The sequence below is a fragment of the Zalophus californianus genome, chromosome 7, assembly GCF_009762305.2.
Source record: "Zalophus californianus isolate mZalCal1 chromosome 7, mZalCal1.pri.v2, whole genome shotgun sequence".
Taxonomy (NCBI): domain Eukaryota; kingdom Metazoa; phylum Chordata; class Mammalia; order Carnivora; family Otariidae; genus Zalophus; species Zalophus californianus.
The window spans coordinates 94,836,712-94,858,690 of NC_045601.1; the positions used below are offsets into that span (position 1 = coordinate 94,836,712).

At 39.2% G+C, this 21,979-nt stretch overlaps 1 protein-coding gene and 2 pseudogenes across 16 annotated transcripts in view; 2 read left to right on the forward strand and 1 right to left on the reverse strand.

The window, feature by feature from the left end:
* The window catches only part of DST (dystonin), a 486,661-nt gene that overhangs the window by 13,957 nt on the left and 450,725 nt on the right, over positions 1 to 21,979 (forward strand). The window lies entirely within an intron of this gene.
* Positions 2,578 to 4,454, reverse strand: LOC113926776 (annotated as a pseudogene).
* Positions 11,401 to 11,881, forward strand: LOC113926467 (annotated as a pseudogene).

Here is a 21,979-nt window from a genome sequence, read left to right on the forward strand (position 1 = left end):
CAACCATTAAAAGAATCGGAGAATATTCTATACAATTTGGTGCCAAAAAACTTGACAACTAACATGAAATGGACAAATATCTATTTATAGCCCTTCAAGTATCCATCCTGTACATATTTCATCATGTCTTAGAACTTCTCTAACCCCCAAATCTTGAATTCTGAAATACCTCTCTCTATACAACTTCCTGTTTTTGCACCTCATCATGCACTTAAAAAATTTTTTTTTTTATTTTATGTAAACTCTGCACATGGAGCTTGAGCTCACAACTCCAAGACAAAGAGCCATATGCTCTCCCAACTGAGCCAGCCAAGTGCCCCTCATCAAGCAGTCCTAATGAGTTTCTGTCTTACCTTCATCAGGACCTCTGTTCTTAAATCTTCCCTAGCTTTCAGCCTATCAGCACTTTCTGTCAACTTCACTTGCATTTCTGCTCAGTATAGATCCTTAATCAACTGTATAGAGAAGCTTTTACTTTTATTCTCTCTGGGCTCATTCAGTTACTTGCTCTGCCACCAGTGACTTTGACAACTCCCAGACCTGAGTCAATCTCATGGACTGCTTTTCTATTTATTTATTTATTTTTAAGATTTTATTTATTTATTTGACACAGAACGAGATAGCGAGAGAGGGAACACAAGCAGGGGGAGTGGGAGAGGGAGAAGGAGAAGCAGGCTCCCCGCTGAGCAGGGAGCCCGATGCGGGCCTCGATCCCAGGACCCTGGGACCATGACCTGAGCTGAAGGCAGACATTTAACGACTGAGCCACCCAGACGCCCCACTGCTTTTCTGTTTCTATGCCTAGGAGGCCTGTCCTTATTGGACATCTTCATAAAACCCAGTAATTTGGTTCATTGTGTAATCCAGCAGTCATGTCTGCTCTTTTTTTAGGATATCAGTTAGTTTCTGCTTTGTAACAGACTACTTGAAACATTAACTATTTAGCTCACCATTCCGGGGGTTGGCAAGTTGGGCTGTGCCCAGCTGGGAAGCTGTTCTGGTGTGAGTCAGGCTTGGTTCATCATAGCTGGAACTCACTCATGTGGCTTCGGTCAACCTCAGGCAAACTCGGTTTTCCTCTACAGATCTCTCTTCCAGCAAGGCAACCCAGATTGGTTCACTTGCGGCTAGATTTGGGTTCCAAAAGGAGCAAGAGCAGAGTAAGTGAGGCCTCTGGAGGTCTAGGCCCTGAACTGATAAGTATAATGCCGCTGCTTACGCGTTGTTTTGGCCAGAGCAAGTCATAGGAGTGGGGGAAATAGAGTCTTGGGAGGAGTTGAAAGTATTGTGGCCACATTTGCAATCTACCATAGAGAACCTTTTGATTTATCTCTGGTATGCTGATGTACTACTCTCCTCAAAGCACTCATTTTAAGCTTTTCCTGTTGTTTTCCGTGGACAGTCTTTCCCAACATCTCAGATTTCATATATATGGAAATTACTTCCACCTGAAATTTCTAGCCCTGATTTAAATTATTCAATTTTTTTGTGGTATAATTTCCAGTTTTAGAATATTTTCTACCACCCCAAAACAATTTCTCATGCCTGTTTGCATTTAATTCCTGTTCCCACCCCTTACCTCACAAAACCACTAATCTACTTTCATTGTCTCTAGATTTGCCTTTTCTGGACATTGAATATCAGTGGAATCATGTAATATGTAGTCTTTTTGCATCTGGCTTCTTTCATGTATCTTGATGTTTTTGCAGTTTATCCATGTTGTAGCATATATCAGTAGTTCATTTTTATTGTTGAATGGCATTCCGTTCTATGAATATGGCATACTTTGCTTATCCATTCACCAGTTAATGGACATTGGATTTTTCTCCCCAGTTCTTAGCTGTTACAAAAGTGCTGCTATGAATATTTGCATAAAATCTTTGTACGGACATATGTTTTCATTTATCTTGGTTAAATACCTAGGAGTAGAATCACTTGCTTATGTGATAAGTTTATGTTTAGTTTTTAAAGAAATTGTCAAACTGTTTTCCAAAGTGGCCGTACAATTTAATATTCTCACCAGCAATTGGTGAGGGTTCTAGTTTCTTCACGTCTTTGGCAGTACTTGTTATTGTCTGTCTTTGTAATTATAGGCATTCTCATGGATCTGAAGTGGTATTCTGTAATTTTAATTTGCACTTCTCTAATGCCTCATGATTTTGAACGTCTTTTCATGTTCAGATGGTTCAAATTTTTGGCCATTTTTATTTTTATTATTTTGTGAAAATACTGAGTTTATTTCACATGTATATTTTTGTCTCTCACCATTTCCATTTGTCTGACCACCACTACCACTATATCCTCTTGTAACATTGAATACATACTTAAAACCAAGCAAAGGGTGGGGTTCCATCTCTAAAAATCAAACAGGCATTTTGAACAACACAATCCTGGCAATGGAACCTGGACTACATTTATTAGACACAGTAGGGAAAGTTTTCACTCTGCCTTGTAAAAAGGACCGCCAGGTAGAAACTTTTATAGCAATGAAATAAGATGGGAGAATTTTAACAAACTGTTTAGATTTTTACAAAGACCTCTCCACTGCCAGAGATCTTGAAAAAGCCACCTGGTCAGTCATCCAGAACAATTCTTCACCTAACTGATGACCTTGGCTTCCACTTAGGGAAGAAACCACCTTCTTCTCTATCTATTTGTTTGCATTTTGCTTTAATGTCTTCTGTGGAACTATGTCCTTTCTGTGTTTTAAGGTTTTTTTTTTCTTGTTTTTTGAAGAATTCTTGACCTTTTGATCTTAGTGTTAATGGTCTTGAGTCTTTACCATTCTGGTTTGATTTTTGTGCACTTTTGGCTGGAATATCTCATATAGATATCTTTATTGAGTTTTTCCCTTTAGCTCTCTCATCATCAAAATCGTCATCATCATCATTGTCATCATCATCATCCTCATATCATCTTCATCAACAATGAGTTTTACTTTTTTCTGTGGAACTTCACTACCACTTCCAGGGGCAGATCACTTTCCAGATATACTTAGGAATTTCACACCCTCCTCCTCTTTATCTTCTGACTCTGTATCTTCCTACACAGCTACTAAATGCTGTCCACTAATATGCACAGCCCTGAATCACACCTCAACTGTAAGACCACAGGTGGTGTTATTTGAAAGCCCCTAAAGGAAATCATTGTACAGATATTTTCAAAGTTGCCGGTGTCACTTTAATTGGGCTGCCTTCATAATTCATTGCCTCTGCTTCAACACTGTACAATCCACCTTTTTTTTAGACTGAAGCTCAGATATATTTATTATCGCATGCATATAAAAGAAGCAAACATACCAATAAAAAGGTAAAAGGCTATGGGATTTAATAAAAGTAATGAACACTGGGTTATGCCTTACATATAAGAATCAAACATTTATATAGCATTCTCAAATAAATTATATAGGAGAAAAGATTAATGACTTCATTTGATTTTTTAAATTGAGAGGTAATTGACATATAGCATATTAGTTTCAAGTGTGCAACATAATGATTCAATATTTATATATATTGAGAAATGATCACCATAATAAGTCTAATTAACATCTATCACCACACATAGGTACAAACTTTTTTTTATGATTGAAATTTATTCTCAGAATTGAGGCGCCTGCGTGGCTCAGTCAGTTAAGGGTCTGCCTTTGGCTCAGGTCATGATCCTGTGACCCCGGGATTAAGCCCTACATCAGGCTCCCTGCAGGGAGCCTGCTTCTCCCTCTCCCTCTGCCTGCCGCTTCCCCTGCTTGTGCTCTCTCTCTCTCTCTCTCTCTGTCAAATAAAAAGATCTTTAAAAGGTTTATTCTCACAGCAACTTTCAAATATGCAGTACAGTATTATTAACTGTAGTCATCCTGTTGTACCTTACATCCCCTGGACTTATTTATAACTGTAAGTTTGTTCGTTTTGACCCCTTCATCCCTTTTACTTATCCTCCACTCCTCCTCCTCTGGCGACCACAATCTGTTCTCTGTACCTCTGAGTTCAGTTTTTTGTTTTGGTTTGTTATAGATTCCACATATAAGTGAGATCATAGGTACAAGAAAACTGTCTATTCCGATCTGCCTGTTTTTCTTTTTAAAATATTTTATTTTTGAGTAATCTCTACACCCAGCTTGGGGCTCGAACTCACAACCCTGAGACCAAGAATCGCATGCTCCACCAGTTGAGCCAGCCAGGCACCCCAGATCTGCCCGTTTTTTAATTGTTTTTTTTTTTCTCTTGAGTTGTTTGAGTTCTTCATATATTTTGGATTTTTAAGTCCTTATCAGGTATATGATTGTACTATTCATCTTTTGCACTAGTCCCTAAACTGACCATTCTTAAAGATGACTGGTGTTCATTTTCATCATTATCCAACTTAAAGTGACAGTCTTTGTTGGCTTTTAGTTCACACCTGAAAAGATAGTTCTGGGGCTTCATGGGGCTCATGCCCATGTCCACTGAATCTTCCATGGGGGTGGTGGCACACAAAGGTGGGAGAGAAGGTGGGCAGAAATAAATGACTACTGTTCTAGAGAACAGCCACGCAGGACGGACTCAGCAGGGCTGGTCTTTGCCCATTTTTTAAACTGGGTTTTGTGTCTTCTTGTTGTAAGAGTTCTTTATATATTCTGGATACAAGGCCTTTAACAGACATAGGATTTGTGTATGTTTACTTATGGTCTGTGGTTTTTCTCTTCATTTACTTAATAGTATCTTTTTTTTTAAAAGATTTTATTTATTTATTTGACAGAGAGAGGGAGAGAGAGAGAGAGAGGGTGCGCACAAGCGGGGGGAGCTGCAGGCAGAGGGAGAAGCAGGCTCCCTGCTGAGCAAGGAGCCTGATGCGGGGCTCCATCCCAGGACCCTGGGATCATGTCCTGAGCCGAAGGCAGATGCTTAACCAACTGAGCCACCCAGGAGTCCCACTTAATAGTATCTTTTTAAGTGTAAAATTTTAAATTTTTCATTAAGTCTAATGTATCAATTGTTTCCCTTTATGGTATCATGCCTAAGAACTCTGCCTCGCCCAGTGTCATGAAAATTTTCTGTTTTTTTTTCCTAGAAATTTTATAGTTCTTGTTCTTACATGGAATCTATGATCCATTTTGAGTTTTTCTTTATTTTATGAGTATATGCATTATTGGTATTCTTTTAAATATTAATAGAGTTCATCAGTGGAGCCATATGAGGCTGGTGTTTTCTTTGAGGAATATTTTAAGTTACCAATTTAAAATTTAAGTATTCAATTTCTTTACTTTTTATATGCTTTTTCGATTTTCTATTTCTTCTTGAGTCAGTTTGATAATTTGTATCTTTCTAGGAATTTGTTCATTTCATCTAAATTGTTTAATTTGTTGGCTTAGTAGTACTTTCAGATTTCTTTCTCCTTATGTCTAGGCTGAAAGTTGGGGCTTTTATTATCCTGTTCTGCTGCACAAGATGACTATGCTTGCATCCAGGGCTAGGTGGCAGGAAGACAGAGAGAATATATTACAGTGGTGAGAGCTGACCCCACTCTCCTGGGATCAGAGAGGAAGGTTTCCTTCCTAAGAGTTTTGGTTCCTATACTGTCGGGACTTCTCATGTCACTGCCTGTGGGATTGCTTGAAGGGCTGGAGCTCAGGAGAACTCAGAAAAAAAATGGGGGATTTCTGTACTCCCTTTCTCACTCCTCAAGTCTGAATAAGGGGCTTCCTCTTGGAGTTCTCTCTGTCTGAGGCTCAGTACCCAGCCCTGGGTTTCAGACTGTGATGCTGTGTTACATTTAGTCTGGGGGATACTGGAGACCAAAAATGGCAAACTCACGATTGATTTGGTGGTGCTTCAAATTCTGACCTTTTTACTTCAAGCCCCTTGCCACTAGTTGCTTCTCATAGTCTTCAGATAGCTAGTTGCTCAGTGCATTCTGTTCAGTTGTATAGTTGTGTTCAGTGGGAGACATATGCTTATTCTACTTTACTGTACCCAGAACCATGACCAGTTCTTATTTTTTTTTAAGATTTTATTTATTTATTTTAAGGGGGGAGGGAGAGTAGGGAGAGGGGGAGAAGGAAAGAATCTTCAAGCAGAATCCTTGTTGAGTGCAGAGGCCAACTCGGGGCTTGATCCCTTAACCCATGATGTCACGATGTGAGCTGAAACCAAGAGTTGGATGCTCAACCAACTGAGCCATCTAGGCGGCCCACCATGATCTGTTTTTAAGTAGTCTATCCTCCCTCCACCTTAAGCCCATTGCTTTTCTCTTTTTATTTATTTATGTTTTAAAAAATCTTGTAGCATTTTGCCATCTCACATGATGCTGGTAGAGAGGTGTATTGCTACATATAACTCATGTAACATTGAAGATTCCATTTATTTCATCATTATGCTTTTAGTAACCTAACTTTAATATGTTTTCATTTGGAAAAGTTTTCTTTTCTTTTCTGATCAATCTCATTATTCTCCAGTTTGATGGGTAGTCTGGATTTCCTTCTAATTTCTGAAAACTAAATAGACTGGGATTAAAGAACTACCTACAGATTTTGGAGAAAACAGTATACATTTTATCCTGTTACTGATGTTACTTACAAAGAGAAAAGAACTCTCACATTAAGAATTAGGCAGTAGACCATTAACAAGCTTTAAATAACTAACTGAACAACTCTGGAGAATCATTAACAAACATTAAATAAGTAAATTCCTGCCACTACCTACTCTGCAGTGAGCTGCATGGAGGGGGAAGCAGGCATTTTCAAGCAATTCAGATTGATACAGAGTGTGACTGCCTCTTTTTTAAAAGCTGCCATAGCGCCGTCCCAAAGGAATTCCAAATATATATATGGGAAGATTTGGTGAAATTATCTAGCTTTTTTTAAATTTAATTTTATTATGTTATGTTAATCACCATACATTACATCATTAGTTTTTGATGTAGTGCTCCATGGTTCATTGTTTGCGTATAACACCCAGTGCTCCATTCAATACCTGCCCTCTTTAATACCCATCACCAGGCCAACCCATCCCCCCACCCCCTCCCCTCTAGAACCCTCAGTTTGTTTCTCGAGTCCATAGTCTCTCATGGTTTGTCTCCCCCTCCAATTTCCCCCCCTTCATTCTTCCCCTCCTGCTATCTTCTTCTTCTTCTTTTTTTTTTTTAACATATAATGTATGATTTGTTTCAGAGGTACAGGTCTGTGATTCAACAGTCTTACACAATTCACAGCGCTCACCATAGCAGGGTATGTGCTATGGAAGTTGTCTAACGTTTTAAAAGTGATGCAGTATAACAGAAAATTGCAATACAAATAGAAACTTTAAAAAGTTTAAAAAATTAATTTATAATAATGAGGTCTATTTCTACTGTTCTGAAGTCCTCCTATGGGATCTCAAGCTTTGGGAGACATTGTGAGAATCTGATGAAATCTATGGTTATCTCTCTAGAAATATTAGGGGTACATAGACATACACATTTGCACATACTTTCAAGTGCAGAGGAGGCCCTCTTAATGCAGAGATAAACCCCAGTTAAGAAATCCTGCAGTAACTGGGTGTTATACGCAAACAATGAATCATGGAACACTACATCAAAAACGAATGATGTAATGTATGGTGATTAACATAACATAATAAAATAAAATTAAAAAAAAATCCTGCAGTAAGATGCCCAGATATCCTTGTCTAGTTAGGATTGGCATCATTTTTGAAAATCTGTACCAGGTGAAAATTTGTGCTGGGTAATGCCTTTGGCAGGGCGAGTTGAGCTTTAGTTCTCACTATGGTTCAGGTGAGAGATGTTGTAGATAACTTTCTATTATGACTGGTAATACTTGGAGAAACACTAATTCGTAAAGTTGTTCCCAATCCATAGTCCACAACTGGAAATTCTAGCTCAGATCTTTTACTGCAGCATAGAGGTTGATGTGTTCCAAGTTTGTTTAATAGTGAAGAAGTACATCTTCAGGGAATATGTGGGGTTACAAAAACTCCCTGGGGCAATGTTTCTCAGCTTGCCTTTACCTTGCTGCAGTGATAGGGCTGCATGAGAGGTCAAGGGGTAGAGTGGAAATAATCCTGACTTAGTTGTTAAAAGACCTGAAGTCAAGTCCTGTTCTTTAGCTTAACTTGGATAAGTCACTTAATATTGATGAGGCTCACTTTCTCCTTTGATAAACCAGAAATAGCAATACCTATTCTATCTTTTTACAGGATGTTCTGAGAATCAGTGAAAATAATATATGTGATTTTTTAAAATATACAAACCTATCGGTTGAAAGATAAAGGAACACATAGCTATGACAGAATGGAGACCTCATTCATTTACCATGCATTTTTTCATTAGCAAATACGTATAAATCTAACATGCATAGGGAATCTTTGATTTCTCTATTCTCCTGATTGGAAATATGGCCCTACTATCTTTCAAATACTTTTTAGACTCTCTTCGTCTTGTACAGAAAAAAAAAGAATAAAAGGAAGGTTAGCGATAGAGAATGAGGAAGTCAGATGATTTGTGTAATACTTGAGTTGAAAAAAATCAGTAATCAAGTAGCTCTTAAATTGATAGTCAAAGGAAGCAGGGTGATTTTAGGCTCTTCTGGAAATAGTGAGATCTCATCCTGTCCCATATCCTACCCTGGAGATGACCTAGTTATGGGGAAATAATAATAGCTGCCATTTTTTGAGAGCTCTCCTGTCTTCACCTATGTCCTTTCTCATTTAATCATCACTTGCCCAAGGTCAGACAGAGGTTGTTCCCAGAGCTGAAATTCCAGCCCTGGTCCTTTTACCTGCCCAGTCCATGCTTATAGCTCTCTAGCAGCAGTAAAGTGGGGCCGAGTCAGAACAAACTGCACTGGCATTTGCCTTTCCTAAGGTTCATAGGGATCAATGTTAATTCACATTCTTTAACCTTGAAAGCTCACAGTAACCTTCGAGCTTGCTCTCTGGGACTTAAAGATAGAATTGCCATCTGAAAGCAGGGTGGGATTCAGATGGAATCAAGTTTTGGCTTTAAGCAATAAAGATCTCTGAGCTCCACTTTTTAATTCTTAAAGAAGTGAATTTCCAGTATTTAATCTATTTTCTGAGAGCTCCTTTTTCAAGCATATTGGAATTTACATTTTGGAGTTATTAGAAAATATGAAAAAATATGATTATTATAACTTGTAAATACAGTGCATTTTCTCCATTATTATTATTAGAAAGAAAAATGTGCTGGTGTTGTCCACAGATGCAGTCAGATGCAGACTGAGGGGCTGACTTGCCTCTTGGTCTGCTCTTTGACGAAGCTGCTGTTTGCTGGTTACATTACGGATGTGGCAGAACAGAAGAAACCAAAGGCTGCATTTTAAATAACATTCCTAGTTGTTTAGATTCCCTTAAGATATTTAGAATATCTAGCTATATGTCTGAATCATAAGCTGTACGGGATGGGAGGTAAAATTAGGAAATTTTGGCTGGCTACTGCTACATTATAATTTCTCTAGAAACCTCAAGAAAATAATGGACTCAAACATGCCTTGAGCTGTTCTCTGAGAAACTATGGCAACAGGCTTTTTAATTAAAGCTGAACTAGTGTGTGTAGCTTAGAAAAACAGAGAGATACTGCCAACTGATACGGAGAGTGTATGGGAGTAATCCAGAAAACTAAAAAAAAAAAATTCTTTTTAGATATACTTAGATAACTCTTTGTTATCTACATTGTTCAAAGAAACAGTAGGAAAATCTCTTAGTGGATATCAATATTTGGCTTTGGAATGTAATATTTTTTCTATAAGAAAATACAGTTTCCTAACTATGCTTTTTAAGATTAATATTCAGGGTGCCTGGGTGGCTCAGTTGGTTGAGCGACTGCCTTCGGCTCAGATCATGATCCTGGGGTCCCGGGATCGAGTCCCACGTCGGGCTCCCTGCTTGGCGGGGCGTCTACTTCTCTCTCTGACCCTCCCCCCTCTCATGTGCTCTCTTTCTCTCTCATTCTCACTCTCTCAAATGAATAAATAAATAAAATCTTTAAAAAAAGATTAATATTCAAATTAATTTGTTTCCTGAGTACATGTTAACTGAAGTTGGAAGGGCCAACCTGGAGGCATCTCAGTTGCAGAGGGCAACGACCCAGGACAGTCACAAAGAGGATGATCTTTTCATTTTGATAATGGAGACTATATATATGCCACAGTGAAATGTACTGGTGGGCTGTTGATTAACAAATGAGTAAACTGGACCCCTGCCGAGATGAACCATTTACCGCCAGCGTGCTAGAATTTGTAAACTCAGAGCATACCAAAAAGTAATTTAAAAAAACAAAAACTAAATGGGAAGTCAAGAGTTGTCATTTTTCTAGGATCAAAATATGGGTTATGTTAATAACCCCCAGTGATGGAAAGATTTTATCACCTTCTTTCCCAGGGCGAGTTTGAGTTTATGCCTATTGTTTTAACATCCTGTCTGATTAGTGCTCCCATTCGCTCTTAAAAACGCACCTGTTTGGGGGATAAATTGTACAGTCACTTGGTGAGGGTAATAGCACAAAAGAAGAGTAGTCTCTAATGAAATAAAACGTAATGGTGAGAAATATAAAGCTCATAAGCCAGAGACAGTATAGGAACTGGCTCTTAAAATAGTCTGTTATCCAGTCTTCTTGGCTTTGGCTTGCAGTTTACCTTTTATTGTATTGTTGGCAGAATTAACTATCCATAATCAGATCTGATCTTCCCCTCCTTTCTTAATGGCATTGCTTACAGAATTAGTATACCCTTCCTCAGTCTTAGCTCCACCCTACCTCTAACCCATACATTACCTAAACTCAAACAAGGCTTAGTCGTTCAATGTTCACTCTGTCCCCCTTTGTTTTCCTATTACTGCCAGTGCTGGATTTCCTCTACTCTTTTTCTTGTGTATGTGTGTATGTGTGGCAAACTCCTACTCATACTTAAAAACAAAGATTAAACACCTCTTCTTTCCTTCCTTTATCTCACAATCCTCCCTTAATCCTCTCAAACATTTTCCTCTCTGGGACTGGATGAGGGCACCAGACATGGGGATTTACACATCCGTCTTCCCAGGGCAGGGACTATGTACAGTTGACTCTTGAACAATGCAGGGGTTAGGGGCACTGACCACCCCCCCCAGTTGAAAATCCATGCATAATTTTTGACTTCCCCCAAAACTTAACTACCAATAGCCTAGTGTTGACTGGAAGCCTTACTGAGAACATAAATAGTAGATCAATATTTTTTATGTTATATGTGTTACATACTGTATCCTTACAGTAACATAAGCTACAGAAAAGAAAATGTTATTAAGAAAATTCAAGGAAGAACTTCTGGCCTCCCTTTAGCTACCATCTTGCGTCCCCGCATGTGTGCACCTAATCTCAGCTGGTCTGTCTGAGAACCCCTGAGCGTCAACCCCCGTCCCCCATTTCCACTCAAACAAGATGAAAGCAACTATTATGAACTGGGAGAAACTTGCCAAACTGCAAGCACAAGTGCACATGGGTGGGAAAGGAACCGCTCACCAAAAGAAGATGGTTCATAGAACGGCTCCAGCAGATGATCAGAAACTTCAGTTCTCCTTAAAGAAGTTGGGTGTAAACAGTATCTCTAGTATCAAAGAAGTGAATATGTTCACAAACCAAGAACAGTGATCCATTTTAACCTAAAGTTCAGGCATCCCTGCGGGTGAACACTTTCACCATTACAGGCCATGCTGAGACAAAGCAGCTGACAGAAATGTTACCCAGTATCTTAAACCAACTTGGTGCAGACACTCTGACTAGTTGAAGGAGACTGGCTGAATCTCGGCCCACACAATTTGTGGACAGAAAAGCAACACTTGCTACTGGAGAGGAGGATGATGATGAAGCTTCAGATCTTGTGGAGAATTTTGATGAAGCTTCCAAGGATGAAGCAAACTGAATTGAGTCTACTTCTGAAGAAGATAAAACTTGGAGAAGCTACTGGGAGCTGCTATTTTATATTATGACTGCTTTAAAAAATTTTGTTCATGGATCTGGTAAAATCTAGATCTCTAATATTTTTAAACCCAAGGCCTCAGACACTGTAGCTCTTTTCAGTTTTTACTTATATACAATTTATTCTTTGCAGCTAATTAAGCTGGAGAAGCCTGGGAATAAAGTTTGAAACAAGGTTAATAAAAGTTTTGCCTAGTTAAAAAAAAGAAAGAAAAAAAATTCAAGGAAGATAAAATACATTTAGAGTACAGTATTTATCAAAAAAAAATCTGTGTGACCTGTCAGAATGGCTAAAATCAACAACACAAGAAAACAGGTGTTGGCAAGGATGTGGAGAAAGGGGAACCCTCTTGCAATGTTGGTAGGAATGCAAATTGGTGCAGCCATTCTGGAAGACAGTATGGGCGTTCCTCAATAAATAATAGAACTACCCCATGATCCAGCAGTTGAACTACTAGGTGTTTACTCAAAGCATATAAAAATACTAATTCAAAGGGATACATGCATCCCAGTGTTTATAGTAGCTTTATCTATAATAGGCAAATTATGGAAAGAGCCCAAGTGTCCATTAATTAATGGATGGATACAGAAGATGTGGTGTGTACACACACACACACACACACACACACACACACACACACACACACACACAGGAATATTACTTAGTCATAAAAAAGAATGAAATCTTGCCATTTGCAACAACATAGATGGAGCTAGAGAGTAATAAGTCAGAGAAAGACAAATACCATATGATTTTAATCATATGTAGAATTTAAGAAACAAAACAAGCAAAGGGAAAAAAGGGAGGGAAGCAAATCAAGAAAGAGACTCTTGGGGCACCTGGGTGGCTCATTTGGTTAAGTGTCCAACTCTTGATTTGGGCTCAGGTCATGATTTCAGGGTCATGAGACTGAGCTCCTCGTTGGGCTCCATGCTGGGCGTGGAGCCAGCTTAAGATTCTCTCTGTCCCTCTGCCTCTTCACCCCCTCCCTCTCTAAAAACAAACAAACAAACAAACAAACAAACAAAACAAACCCAGACTCTTAACTATAGAGAACAAACTGATGGTTACTAGAGGGGTGGTGGGAAGTTGGGTTAAATAGGTGATGGAGATTAAGAAGTGTTGTGATGAACACTGCGTGTTGTATGGAAGTGTTGAATCACTATATTGTACACCTGAAAGTAATATTACACTGTATGTGAACTAACTGGAATTTAAATAAAAACTTAAAAAAAAAATCTTTGTGGGGCACCTGTTCAGTTGGTTAAGCGTCTGCCTTCGGCTCAGGTCATGATCTCAGGGTCCTGGGATCCAGTCCTGCATGGAGCTCCCTGCTCATTGGGGAGTCTGCTTCTCCTTCTCCCTCTACCTGCCCCCACCCTGGCTCGTGTGTACTCTCTCTCTCAAATAAATAAATAAAATCTTAAAAAAATATATTTGTGTAAGTGGACCTACGCAGTTCAAACCCGTGTGGTTCAAGGTTAGCTGCAACTTCTATCTTTTCTCCATAGTCTTGTGTGGGATGTGGCACAGAATGGTTCCTTAGTCACTATTTGTTGAATATTTGATGTTTGGTAAATATTTGATGAATGGATGAATGGGCTTAAGTGGGTAAAATAATTGGAGTCAGTAGGGCATATTTGAGAAAATGCAGAGTAGTTGAAATTTGGTTCTGCTGTTTTCCCTCTTCCCTCTTTCCCCTTCTTCTGCTCCTCTAGGTGCCCACTGCTGTCATGCCGGTTTCTTGGCTTCCCAGAACACTTTCTTCAGGGTATTTCCTAGGCCTGCCCTACCCTAAATTCCCCTCACCTTCTAAAATTCCTTTTGCTTTTCTTCCCTAAACTTCTACCCTCATTTCCCATCAGGATATCATTTCCATACTGAAGAATGCAGCTAGATATAATTAGAGGATAATCACTTCAACTTAATTCATTCCAGGTTATAAAAGACTGACAAGGAAACAGCAGGAAGTGTCTGAAATTTGAATTCCACAATAGAAGGGCTTGCTTTGCCTTTGCAGATTTCTGACTGGACTGTGTGTATAACCTTCCCTTTCATATTGTATATTAATGCCATCTCTAAACAGGTTTTCATGCCAGGATTTTAGATTGTGTCATTCAATCAGGACAAAGGAATATTTAGAGAGCTGCCTGCCTATAACCAGTTTCAGCAACATTACTGTCCTTGTTCAGCATTTGCAATTATTTGGGTATTTTTTCTTGCCTTTTTTGTGTCTTTTTGTACAAATGAACGAACATTGGGACAATGACTACTAATGATAGTGATAAGGAAATTAGGTCTCATACAGCTAATGAACTTTAGGCAAAGATATAAAAAATCATCACATGAGTCAAGAGTTGATTCTTACCCTCAAATGGATGCTCACTGATTTTAAGCCCATCTATAGTCTTTTTGTTACATATGGAAAGAAAGCAAAAGCAAGGAACATGTATGGAAGTCTGGAACTCTGTCTTTTGAGACTGTGTACAAAACGGGAGCTATAATTAAGGATTTTTAAGATTTAGTGTTATTTTTTTATAACAGGATTTTTTATCTTATATTTTGGTTTCTGGGACTGAAACCTAAGTGTCTCATGTGACTTCTGCACATTTTATTTCTTTTGTGCTTTCATGAAAACATTTGGTACAGAGGAGGGGCCACCTGTAAAAGGCAAGGAAGATATGCCTGGGTTTCTTTGAAGCTGCCTCTTCACTGTTGTTAACTGTTGCTTTAAATCCTTCTAGCCGCTAGAATCTAATAATACCTTTGCTGCAACTACTTTAATAGATCGCAAAGTCAGGGCCCTGCAAAACCAGGCTATGGCATAGGCCCCTGGGCTTGGTATTGAGATTTACAAGATGCGGCCAGAGGTTCTACAGAATATCACCACTTTCCTTCCCTGTTTTCCTCATCTACGCAGGAACCACCAGAGCCTGGAATGCCCCTTACTCTGGGCCATTGATTCTGAAGGGCTTAGTCTTAGTAGAAGAGTGAACCCAACTGACTGAGAGAGGCCCTTCTGTCAGAGGCTTAAATGGAATAAAATCAAGTTGAGTAAGACCTACCCTTACCTTTGTGGAACTCTCTCTCTTTCCTTTATCTCACAGTGATGTATGATCTGAAAAGAAATTTTTCATTCATTGAAGTTAGTGTTTATGTTTCCCTTTTTTTCCTCTTCTTTGGCTACACCTGCATTTTCCTGAGAGTCACTATACTTGTGCATAGAATCAAAGGGTAAATTGGGTTTGTCATTATTTGTTTGTTTTTTTTGACTCTGCACATGAGATTTTAGTAATGGGATTGGGGGAGTGGAAAAAGGTAACAGGAAAAACTTTATGTACGCTGGTATCTCTTCTCTGTAGAAATTAAAAGATTTAGTTAGGCAGTATTTGCTGTTATTGCCTATTTATTTTAATTTTAGTTTAGTTTTTGCATAGGTAAACATTCACATGATTCAGAAATTAAAACCTATAAAATATATCAGTGAGAATTCTTTATGCCATTCTTATTCCTTATATTTAAGGAAATCTTAGGTAACCACTGTTCTTAGTTTCTTGTGAATCCTTTCATTATTATTTTTCTTTTCATAAGGAAATAAAAATATATTTTGTATTTCTTCTTCCTGATATGCATAACAACATACTATATACACTGTTCTGCATCTTGTTTTATTCACTTAATATAACTTGGAGAGCTTTCTATAGAGAGCACTCTACTTTTTATAGGTGCCTAGTATCTTGTTGGATACAAAATATAATTTAGTTATCCATCTCACTATTGGTGACATTCGGGAATTTTCTAATTTTTTATTACAGACAATGCTTAAATGTAAAACTGTAGTCATTTCACATGTGTGCAAATGTTACCTGTAAGATGAACTCCCAAAAGGAGAATTATGGGGTCAAAGGTTTATGTATTTCAATTTTGATAAATGGTGGCCCTCCATAATGGTCTGTTTTAATTACTGAGGCTTCATAATATGTCTTCTCTTATTGGGGGCTCTTTTGCTTGGCTACTATTATTTTTCTCTTTCATATGGTTATTAGAATCAAACTGTCTAATTCTAATTTAAAAATTAGTATTTTTATTGAGACCATGTTAAGTGTGAATTTTGTTAAAAGAGAACTGAATCTTTATGATTTCAAGTTTTCCTATCTAATAATTGGTATGCTTTTCTATTTTAAACTCTTTTGTGGAAGAATCTTTTTCATGTATTTCTTCCACGTCTTATTAAGATTATTTCTAGATTTTATCTTTTTGGTTGTGATTAAAAGTGGGTCTTTTTTTTCATTATATCTTCTGTTTGTAGTTTCTACATATGGAAACTACTGGTTTCATTATCTTAACCTTGTAATCTGCTAACTTACTTATTTTAAAGTTTGTAGTACTTTTCAGTGGAATCTCTTGGGCTTTCCAGGTATACAAAACATCATCTGGGGGCACCTGGTTGGCTCAGTCCGTAGAGCATGTGACTCTTGATCTCGGGGCTGTAAGTAGGAGCCTCACATAGGTTTAGAGATTACTTAAAAATAAAATCTTAGGGCGCCTGGGTGGCTCAGTTGGTTAAGCAACTGCCTTCGGCTCAGGTCATGATCCTGGAGTCCCAGGATCGAGTCCCACATCGGGCTCCCTCCCTCTGACCCTTCCCCCTCTCGTGCTCTCTATCTCTCATTCTCTCTCTCTCAAATAAATAAATAAAATCTTAAAACCGAAAACATATCATCTGCTAGTAGAGATTATTGTACATCTTCCCTTCCTATTGTACATTTTTTATTTCTTTCATTTGTATGTTTGTATTGGCTAGGACATCCAGCAAAATGTTAAATAATAAGAGTAGGTATCCTTTTCTGGTGCCTGACTTTACTGAGAATGTCTTTGGTATTTCCCTGATAAGCATAAGCTGGGTTTCAGGTTGACATAAAAACATTTTATTATGTTTTAGAACTTGCCATCTATGCTGGTTGGTTATTTATTTATTTATTAAAAGATTTTACTTATTTATTTGAGAGAAAGAGAGCACAAGTGGGGTGAAGGGCAGAGGGAGAAGCAGGCTCTCTGCCGAGCAGGGAGCCCGAAGTGGGACTTGATCCCCAGACTCTGGGATCATGACCTGAGCCAAAGGCAGACGCTTAAACGACTGAGCCACCCAGGCGCCTGCTGGTTATTTATTTATTTTCTGTTCTCTCAGCTTCACCTTGCTTTTATATATGATAACCTCTCGAGTCGGGCCTGGGACTCTGCAGACTCTGTCTCCCAGATGCCTTTGACAGCTGATTCCTGTTGGGATCTGTCAATAGGGGGCACTAGAGGGAGTCTGGAAGGTGGAAGGAGGGAGAAGCACTTCTCTCTTGCTGTTCCTGTCAGAGGTGCCCCAGTAAAGGTATCTTACCTCAGCCTCCAGTTTTTCTCTAGAATGTCAGAACCAGCCTCATCACTTCCCCTCATAGGTACCAGCAGAAGCCAGGCAGTGGTCTCTCCACAGAGGTGTGAGTCTCAACCTAGAGGCACTTTCCTCCCCTGAGCTCCTGAGGAATTAACAGTACCTGAGCAGTGTGCTTTCTGCTGCCTCTCCTTTGAGCTACCACATTCTTGTAACCTAACTTCTTCCAGCCCCCAGCCCCAGCTTATAGGTGGTAGCTGCATTTATTATCTCAAGGTTACCTCAGTCTCCTCATTTTCTGTTCCAGCCCTCCAACACCTGTTTCACCAATTCCTTTTATTAAATCCTCTCCGCTGAGCATTCTGATGAGCTGATGAGCTTTCGGCTTTCCTGAAGGGACACAGTCTATGACTCATCTATTCTTATGTTACTGAATGTTTTGATCCAGATTGTTTTCTGAAAAATTTCCCCCAGTGCTTTTTCTGTGCTAATGAGGATGATTGTGTGAGCTTTCTTTTTAGACCTATGAAATACAATAATGGATTTTTCTAACACTGGACTCTTGAATTTCTGTAATAAATCACCCTTCAGGGCACATGCACCCCAATGTTTATAGCAGCAATGTCCACAATAACCAAACTATGGAAAGAGCCTAGATGTCCATCAATAGATGAATGGATGAAGAAGATGTGGTATATATACACAATGGAATATTATGCAGCCATCAAAAATTGAAATCTTGCCATTTGCAACGGCGTGGATGGAACTAGAGGGTATTATGCTAAGTGAAATAAGTCAATCAGAGAAAGACAAGTATCATATGATCTCACTGATATGAGGAATTCTTAATCTCAGGAACAAACTGAGGGTTGCTGGAGTGGTGGGGGGTGGGAGGGATGGGGTGGCTGGGTGATAGACATTGGGGAGGGTATGTGCTACAGTGAGTGCTGTGAATTGTGCAAGACTGTTGAATCACAGATCTGTACTTCTGAAACAAATAATGCAACATATTTTAAGAAAGAAGAAAAAGAAGAAGATAACAGGAGAGGAAGAAAGGGGGAGTATGTCAGAGGGGGAGACGAACCATGAGAGATGATGGACTCTGAAAAACAAACTGAGGGTTCTAGAGGGGAGGAGGGTAGAGGGATGGGTTAGCCTGGTGATGGGTATTGAGGAGGGCACGTTCTGCATGGAGCACTGGGTGTTATGAACAAACAATGAATCATGGAACACTGCACCAAAAACTAATGATGTAATATATGGTGATTAACATAACAATAAAAAAATAAAAAAAAAGGAATTTGAGAAACAAGACAGAGGATCATAGGGGAAGGGAGGGAAAAATGAAACAAGACAAACCGGAGAGGGAGACAAACTCTTAATCTCAGGAAACAAACTGAGGGTTGCTGGAGTGGTGGGGGGGTGGGAGGGATGGGGTGGCTGGGTGATGGACATTGGGGAGGGTATGTACTATGGTGAGTGCTGTGAATTGTGTAAGACTGATGAATCACAGACCTGTACTCCTGAAACAAATAATACATTATATGTTAATTAAAAAATGAAAAAAAAAATAGATACTGACTCCCAACCATAAGAGACTCTTAATCTCAGGAAACAAACTGAGGGTTGCTGGAGCGGAGGAGGGTGGGAGGGATGGGGTGGCTGGGTGACAGACATTGGGGAGGGTATGTGCTATGGTGAGCGCTGTGAATTGTATAAGACTGATGAATCACAGACCTGTACCCCTGAAACAAATAATACATTATATATTAATAAAAAAAGTTAAATATAAAAAAGTAAAAAAAAAAATCTCCCTTCAGGGCACCTGGGTGGCTCAATCGTTAAGCGTCTGCCTTCTGCTCAGGTCATGATCCCGGGATCCTGGGGTTGAGCCTTGAGTGGGGCTCTCTGCTCAGCAGGGAGCCTTCTTCTCCCTCTCCTCCCCACTCATGCTCTCTCTCACTATCTCTGTCTCTCTCAAATAAGTAAAGTCTTAAAAAAAATAAATCCCCCTTCATCATGTGTTCTTTAAATGGGCTGCTGATATTTTCATTATGATTTTTGCATTGATCTTTATTCATGAGATTGGTCTGAAGTTTTCTCTTTTGGGGTAATCTGTGTCAGGGTTCAATTTCAGTGGTGTTATTTGCTTCATAACATTTTTGGGTTTCCCATATTTTTTCTAAACTCTGGAACAGTTCAAATAGTGTTTTACATCAGCCTTTCCAGGTTTCTGTTGTTTTATCTGGTTTTTGCTCCTTAAAGTTTGGTGGCATCCCCTTTATAAGATTTTCTGGGTCTGGTGCTAGTTTGGTATCATATAGTGGGAGATTATTTTATTAAATGAATCCGGAACGACTCAAAAAATGTTTGATGCTGCATTAGCTAGGCTAGTTGAGGAAAGGTGGTCCAAACCAAACTGAAGTAGGCAGTGTATCTCTGATGCCTTTTAATCCCATAACTATCCTACTTAACGTCTTTCGGTAATTCTCCCTCTTATCTTCTCTTTTCCATCCTATTCTGATGCCAGTCCCTGCTGAGATTACCTACTCTGAACTGATACAGTTTTGGATATATGACCTTGCATGTGTCACATATTTGCATTTTAATGGTGGAATCATGAATATGGTCATGACAGGATCTCGGGTCCTGGTACTTTATGTTTTGTGTCCCCTGGTCTTCTGTTCTCCAAGTACACTTACATCTGAGGCGAGGCATAACTGTACTAGGTTGAGGAGAGTGTATCCTTCCACCGACTCAGTCAAGCAGGTTTAATAAGCTTTCCACCCCCTGAGGGGGCCTCCAGCCTTCTTTTAAAAACCGCCCCAGAACATCAGGGTCACCAACCACCTTGGAGGAAGTAAAGGAAAACTGGAAGAATGCCTCGTTCAAATTTCTGATCTCATTTCTAGCCCCCTAACTCATCAATTATCTTCAGTGCTTTTATGCATCCTCCTCTTTCTGGCCAGTGGGCCTTCTCTTGCCCTTGACCTTGTTGAATCCTCACTCATTTTTGAAGTGGTGACCCTGGCTTTTCTTACAGTGGAGCACCCCCTCCCACCGCCATGAACAGACCACCTCCTCCATGATGTTTCCTGAGCATACTTCATGTTCCCTTCATTGCATCACTTGCTTTTAAGTCTGTGTTGTTCCTGACGGTGCGTTGGGTCTTCATTTTTGTTTTCAGTGCTTAGTACAGTGCTGCACACATAGGAGGCCTCAAAAAATATTGGTTGAGTTATTTAATAAATAAAACCCAAGTAAAAGTGGAGAAGAAGAAAGATGAATGACAAATGGCTAAATGGACTCTAAAGGGACTTCAGTACCATGTGCCAAATGCTAAAAGGTGTTTTTTTTTTTTTTTGTAAAGATTTTATTTATTTATTTGACAGAGAGAGACACAGTGAGAGAGGGAACACAAGCAGGGGGAGTGGGAGAGGGAGAAGCAGGCTCCCTGCTGAGCAAGGAGCCCGATGTGTGGCTTGATCCCAGGACCCTGGGATCATGACCTGAGCCCAAGGCAGACGCTTAACGACTGAGCCACCCAGGCGCCCCTAAAAGGTGGGTTTTGAATAATCCACTGACACTGCATGAAAGTAAACATAATGTTTTCATTCAGAGTGAATTTAATTTATATTTGATTTATGTTTATAGTGCAGATGCTTTTCTGGCAACACACCTTTCTAAATGTGTTTACTCAGAAGATGTATATCAGAAAGACAGTTTTCAAGGCTATGAAAGTCTAAAATTCTCTAGTAGCTTTATAATAATCCACCTTTTGTATCAGGACGCTTGTGTTTGTTTTTCCTGCATCAGGAAATTCTGTCCTGCTTCAGGAAATGATGATAGTAGAGATAAGACAATGAATGGGAATAATAAGAGATGCTAAAAATATCTCTGTAGGGAGAGGAGATGACCTGAAAGCAGACAATTAAGTTGAGGGGTTTGAGGGAAATTAAAGCTCCTTCCATGGTGTCTCCACCTGGAAAGTATAAATATAGAGCATGGGATTGTGTTTAGCTTGAATGTTTTCCCATCTTGAGCTGCTAGAAAAATTTTAATTGGCAATCTGTGTTCGGATGACAACGGGAGGATTTAGAATTCTTTGGACCCATTTTAGCCACAAAAATTATTCAGGCACATAGAAATATTGTTATCCTTATTTTACTGTTCCACTGATGCTACCTGCCCAAAGTGCACCTTAATGCATTAATGTACTTTTTATTCTGTACTCTCTACGTAGAGAGTAAGGTTTTAGTTTTCTCTTCGTTCTTAGTGTGCTGAATTGTGTAGGGACAGTGGGGCAGTTTTGGAGAAAATTTACCTATATATCTGTGCTTATTATTGAATTGTATTAATAGTTAAAATCAATCATTTTAAAGAGTTTGACATTACCCCAAAATAAGGAAAAAATGTTTGACATTGACAGTATAAATTTGCTGATTTTATAACCTTACCTCAGAAGTGTTATTTCTTTTGGTAAGACAATTTGGTTTTATCAACTATGATATGAGCAGGCTGATTTTTTTTTTTTTAAAGACTTTTTATTTATTTGAGAGAGAGAATGAGAGAGAGAGAGCATGAGAGGGGGGGAAGGGTCAGAGGGAGAAGCAGACTCCCTGCTGAGCAGCGAGCCCAATGCGGGACTCGACCCAGGGAGT